Consider the following 6661-nt stretch of genomic DNA (forward strand, 5'->3'; position numbering starts at 1 on the left):
ATAGCGCGCCATGTCATGGTAGGTAGTTCCTGCGATTGTGCGGCGGATCAGTGCGTGTATTGGCGCATGCGCAATGGCTCGCGCCTGCGCAGGAGATCGCGCTGGGGTTTGGAAGGATCGGGTCCTATGCGCATGCGCTGGGGTTTTAGACGCATGCGCGTCGTAGAGGTTATCCCGGTTGCAGTGTACACATGAAATCCATGTATTGTGTGGGCAAAATTGCGTTTTGCAAGCACCACGTACAGCCATCGAGATAATGCCTATAGTATTCTGTTTAAATGACAGAAATCAGAGTCGGAGGTAGCGCGTGGGGGATTATAATGAGTATCACACACGCGTGGGGGGTAAACAAATCATGAGTGCACAGTGTGCACGGAGAGTGGGAAAGAGGGGGCAGAGGTTGGACGTTCATCTAGGGGTCTCATGGCACAGTATATTTGCCACCGTGTAAGGTTACATGGTGGGGATAGGTTCACATTTGCACAGCTAGGGTGTTCCATGGTATGGCATCGTTGAGGCCATTAGTATGTGTGGATAATCGATATATCCAACGTTGTTCCTTTTGTAAGAGGAGTTTTTCGTCTGTTGAGTTGTCAAACTTTTCAATAACAGTCCATGAAAAGTCATTGGGAGTGTGGTTGTGGGTCAGGAAGTGGTCTGTCAACCTGCTTATGTTTTTCCCACATCTTATTGTGCTCCTGTGTTCCGTCATCCTTGTGCGTACTTTTCGGGTCGTCATGCCAATGTATCTCAGGCCGCATCTACAGGTTATCAAGTACACCAGGTTGGTGGAGTTGCAGTTGGTGAACTGCTTTTGTGTCCAGGTCTTACCCGGTTCCAGGTTCAGTGTCTTGGAGGGCGATGTTAGGTGGCATACACTGCAATTGTTGCATGGTTGGTGGCCAGTGACTTTGGGTAGGCCCCAAGCATTGACAATGGTGTTGTCTTTGTTCTTGGTGTCATTTCGTGGTCTGGTATAGACCAGTTGGTCACGTAGATTGGTGGCCCTCTTATATGCAAAACGAGGTTTTTCCCATTTCCTGGTGCCAGAGTTTATGATCTTCCAGTTGCGTTGTATGATGTTAGCTACTTGGTTAGATGCTGTGTTATAAGTGGTCACACAGGTGAGGACTGGTTCTTCCTGTGGTTTGTCAAAGGTTTCAAGGAGTGCTTCCCTATTTTGGTTCCTAGCTCTTTTGCAGGTTTTGTTAATGTAAATGTGGCGTATTTGTATAGCGCGAACAGTGACCCGAAGGCATCCCGGCGCTTGTACTCCTACCACAAGGGAACCCCTCCTGGCTTTTCCTTGTGGGGTGTCCACTCCTGGGCATCCCATGGTGAAACCAGGCATCCCTTGTGTATCAGGGGGCCTTTGTGGAGACTAAGCAAGCTATTGCCCAGAGTTGCAGCGTGGGACCCTTGCTTAGAATCGGCACTGAGGCGAGAATATCCGGTCAGAGGAATTTAAGCCTGAATCCCGCTGAGGCGGGAATCGAACCCTGGTCCCTGGCCAGCGTTCTGCATCAAGGTCTGCCGCTCTAAGCATTGAGCCACACTTCTCCACATTTAATTAATTAATTAATTAATTAATTTAATTAATTATCCTAGTTGGGTATCCACGGTCCCTGAGCTTGTGTACCAGATCATTGGATTGCAGTTTGTAGTCCTTGATGTTACTGCAGTTACGTCTGATGCGTAAAAATTGCCCGTAGGGCAGGTTTTCCCTCAGGTGCCTGGGGTGAAAGCTGTCAAACCTTAGTAGGGAGTTTCTTGCTGTAGGTTTATAGAAGGTGGTGGTGGTGAGTTTTCCATTTTCCGGCCTGATATTTAGGTCAAGGAAAGGTAGTTCAGTGGAACTGCTGGTACATGTGAAGCGTAAGTAGGAATCTAGTTGATTGATCCAGAGCATGAAGTTATCCAGAAGATCTTGATTGCCTGTCCATATTAGGAGGATATCGTCGATGTATCGACGCCACAATCTTATGTTGGTAGAGAAAGGGTTGGTGGGTTGTTGAATATGAGAGGTTTCGAAGTGGGCCACATACAATCCTGCCACGCTAGGGGCAAAAACACTGCCCATAGACGTACCATTCGTCTGTAGGTAGTAGGTTCCCTCATATTCGAAATAGTTCTCCTTGAGAGCCAAGGTAGCGCAGTCCAAAATGAAACTGCGGGGGGTGTTGTATTCCCAGGGATTTGTCATCAGTACGTCATGTAGTACTTTCAATGTTGCGTCCTGTGGTAGGCTGGTATAAAGGCTCTCGATTGTCTAGTCCAACCAGTAATTCAGTAGTCGGATCAAAATTGAGATCTTGGATTACACTTAGGAGGTGTTTCGTATCCTTGATGTAGGAGGAGGTTTTCTGAACCAGGGGATTGAGGAAGAAGTCACAGAACCGGGAGAGTGGTTCAAGAAGCGATTTGATGCCAGACACGATTGGTCTGCCGGGCGGTGGAGTGGTGCCTTTATGTATTTTGGGGACTGGAAGTATCCCTGTCGAAATCCTGATGTTTGAACAGGCAGTCTACACAGAAATAGAACAACTCCAACACAAGGAGACCTTCAACAACCTGTCTAGCAAAGACAGAAGCACCATCCAACGCCTGCAGAATGATCCTACCCTTATCATCAAACCGGCGGATAAAGGTGGTGGCATAGTCTTGATGAACAAGACTGACTATGACCAGGAGTGCAGAAGACTACTTAATGACAACAGGAATTACAAGCGACTGAATAAAGACCCAACAGCACAACTACAAGCCACCATTAACCAACTGGTCACTAATGCCAAGGATAATGGAAAAATCTCCAAACAGGAGGCGGACTTCCTATGCCCCAGAGAAATAAAAACTCCGTACTTCTACACAGTCCCCAAAATACATAAAGGCTTTTTTGTTTTTTTAGAACAGTTTTATGTTTTTTTTTGTGTTTTTCATGGAGGGGAAACAACAAAAAACAGGCATTGAAAAGGGCTCAACAGGAGCAAAAAAAAAATTACTGTTTGGGTGGGTTAGGGCAATTGTGGTTTTCGTACGCAATGTTGATTAATTTCACGCTCATGTTCCCACATGAGAGCAGAGCACCACAATATATGCAGGTAAACTTCATGTGTTTGAAGTTTTGCTGTATGTTTGGCACAGTTTCCTGTGCCTCTCTTCCTGTCAAAGAGATAGTTGACGTTGACCTGGCCACAGGAGTTGTCGGGGGATTATCTTGCAGGTCCCTTAACTCTGCCCGGCTGTAGTTTAATGGATGCCACCTGGCCATATGGCGATGCATAGTATAGTTGCCCATACTATACTTTTTATCAGTGCCTCTAGATAATCTGTATTTGCAAATGAGGCAGGTGGCATACTTCGCATTGACCTTCTTCTCCCCTCGAGGGATTGAAAAAAACTGCCATATGAAACTTGTTTTCCTTCGGGAAACACGGGGCAACTCCTGTATAAACTGTGGTTCATCTGTGTCCTCTTCTTCTAGGTCCTCCTCTTCCTCCTCTCTGTTGGAGATGAATTGAGATGGTGGTCCTCTCTTCTCATGAGGAGGTTGAGGTGGTGGTGGGGGTCCACCAGCTGAAGCAAGGATAGAAGCCATTGCTGAACTACTGGAAAATGGTCTTTCTCTCACCAAGATGAAAGTCAGAGTGAGGAAAGAAGGAGGGGTTTTCATGATTTGGGAAAAGCAAAAGTTCTGAACCAATGAAAAGTGTTATTTTTAGGTCACATGACCTAGTCATACATCATTTGGAAACCAAAAGTGAAATGAACCAATGAAAAGTTTGATAAACAAGTCACATGACCTGTTCCTCTTACGTTACGCGGTGCGCGCCGCGTCCCCGATCGTTTCCGGTTCGCGGTCCGGAGCACTTCCGGGAGCGCTAACGCGGCGCGTCATAAGACGCATTACGCGACAATGATACGTCGCGCTTCCGCGACGCGTCACAGTTGCGCTAACGAAACGTTTACCGGTTCGCGGACTAGGTCGCGGCATCAAGATGAGCTAACGGAAAGCTTCCCGGTTCGCTTACCGGAAGCGAAGAAAAAAAATATTTAAAAAAAAATTATCAATAAACATCTAAAATATATTTTGGGATTTAAAGAAGAATACATTTTACAGCTACAGATGTTAGTTTTTAAAAAAACAATGAAATTCACAGAAAAAACCATAGGTTATAGACCATATATAGTTAGGAATTTGCATTTACAAAACCTTGAAAATTCACTGAAAAAACCATAGGTTATAGACCATATATAGTTAGGGATTAGCATTTACAAAACCTTATTTTACTCGCATAAAACCATTGAAATTTCATATATAGTTAGTTGCGCTAACTATATATCGCGCACCCGCAATCCACTGATGCTGATGCCCTCAAACCGGTCCTAGGATGCTTGTTTCTGGTCCAGGGAAGGCATGGCCTGGCAGTTCGGGCTGGAGTGTTCCCATGAGGCACAGAGCCAAGACTGATTTGCATATGGCTGGGTCTGAACTGGGGTGGTGTGGAGTGAGCAAAAGAATGATGGACTTAACCCTGATCTCTTGATTGGGGTAAATGTTTGATTCATTCAGCATTCCATCCATCAATGTTTGCAGCAGCCCTTATTAAACAAGCAGTCACAGACATGGTGGTCTGCTGACCCCAGCAGGTCACCTTCCCTCAGATCGCAAATTCCATCCTGCCTCTTGAATATTAATGAGGCAGGTCCCTTGTGACCCATTTGGGAATGAAAAACAGTGCCTCAGACAATGTTGAACATTCCATTTTTCGAGTCGCAAATTGCGATTTGCAAAAAAATCACAATTTGCGACTCGCAAAATGGAATGATCGAACATCGGGCACAGCGTTAACTGCGTTGCCTGAAAGGGAGAGTTTAGAAATGCTCCATGAGGCAGATTTACTAACATTTTCCGTGGCGGATGCGTACTTTGTTTTGCGAAGTCACAACGTAAAATGTTATTTGTGATGCCACGCCAATCAGATTGCCATGGCTTTGCAAGGCATTTCCCCCAAGAAGTAAATCAAGGCCCCACAAAGCGCTGCCTTGCATTACTTTGCGCTAGGGAGGAGTTCCACGGGTGGACCCTGGGCGTCCCATGCAGTAATCACAAAAAATAATCCAATTGACCACCTAGTGGTCAGTGGTGCTTGTTAACTAACTATGCCCGAGGAAGGGAACAAAAGAAGGATGGGGGGGTGGGGGCGAGGGGGGAAGGAAGAGATCTCTCTAGTGAAAGGTTGCACCTAACCCAACCATGAGTGTGGGAAAAAAAACCTTTTTTGTTTTAATTACCCTCACACACCCTAGTGGTGTCATGCTTCATCATCGGGTCACCCTGAACCCTAGAAGTCGGGGTGGGCTCAACCACAGTGTTGGGAGCTCTTTAGATAGATAAAAGTCCAGGGGGTTTAAAGAAAAAATACCTCAGGCAGATCCCCGGTTTCCCTTTATTCTTGGGTCTGTCTGGGTAAATAAAAATATTTTAAAAATCGGGTCTTGTTGGAGTATTATGGTCCTAAGACCCTGGTGCCTACATGTTTCAGTCCTGAGTGGCCGTGAAGGTCCTGAACTTTCTTCAGGGCAATTGATAACCCCCTATGTGAGTAAACTTAAAGGATGGGAGGTCCCTATCCTCTCAGTGATATGCGGGAAGAGTAGCTGCTCCTCGTGGTGTGTAATATGTAGTGTGTGTCATCTGCCAGACTCCATCCAATTTGGGGAAGTTGAACGTTTCACACAGGACCGGAACGATAATGTGGGTGGTCTTCGATTTGATCAACCTATTTAGGTTCCGGTTGGTGCTGGCCGCGATCCAGACGCAGACGGGCACAGACGGGCTTGCCTTAGGCGTGCCTTCGGAGCGCCAGCGGCGCGTCTGCTGCGTGATCGAGTCATCCGCCCCCTTTTATCCAGGGCATGCGCAATAGCGAGCAGTGAAGCGGTGAATCTGAACCGCTAACCTCCTAACGTAGGGCGGTATTTTAAAAGAGTATGCCCTCCCCCCCGGAGCATTAAACACAGCTCCACAAGTTCACAGCACACAGTGACAGTATAATTTTAAAACAGATGCTAAAAACGGAAAATCGCCAAGTATGACACCCCTCCCTCAAGCCCTGCCACAGCTTGATTGAGAAATTGTCATGAAGGCTGCACCATATTTACAAGTCTTGCGTTTCCCCCTGCGATGACGCTAAGTTTAGCAACTTAGCGCCAGCGCAGGCACCCTTGCACCAGAGTGCAAGGGTGTCTGCGTGCAGAGGAGGATTGTTTATGTGCAGGTAGGTGTCCCTTCCTGCACATAAACAATCCTAGAAATACCATTCTGTCACTTTCACGCGTGCTGCTTCATGCAGCACACATGAAAGAGACAAAATGGGTTTAAAAAAAAGGCTTGTTTATGTACAGGAAGGGACACCTTCCTGTACATAAACAAACCTTGGCATTTTACTTTTTCAATGTGTGCTGCACAGGGCAACACACATGGAAAAAGCAAAAACGAGGAGAAATAATGCATTTCTCCTCGTTTTCCCAACTTAACGAGCTTTGTGTTAGACTAATAAAACAATCAATCAAGTTAGCTTTGTTGTATGTATCTCTCCAAAGATTCTCAGCAAATCTGAGTGCCAGGCTTCACATCTGCAAAAACAACAGTTGATGGACA

The sequence above is a fragment of the Lissotriton vulgaris genome, chromosome 1_2 (assembly GCF_964263255.1).
Source record: "Lissotriton vulgaris chromosome 1_2, aLisVul1.2, whole genome shotgun sequence".
Lineage (NCBI taxonomy): Eukaryota > Metazoa > Chordata > Amphibia > Caudata > Salamandridae > Lissotriton > Lissotriton vulgaris.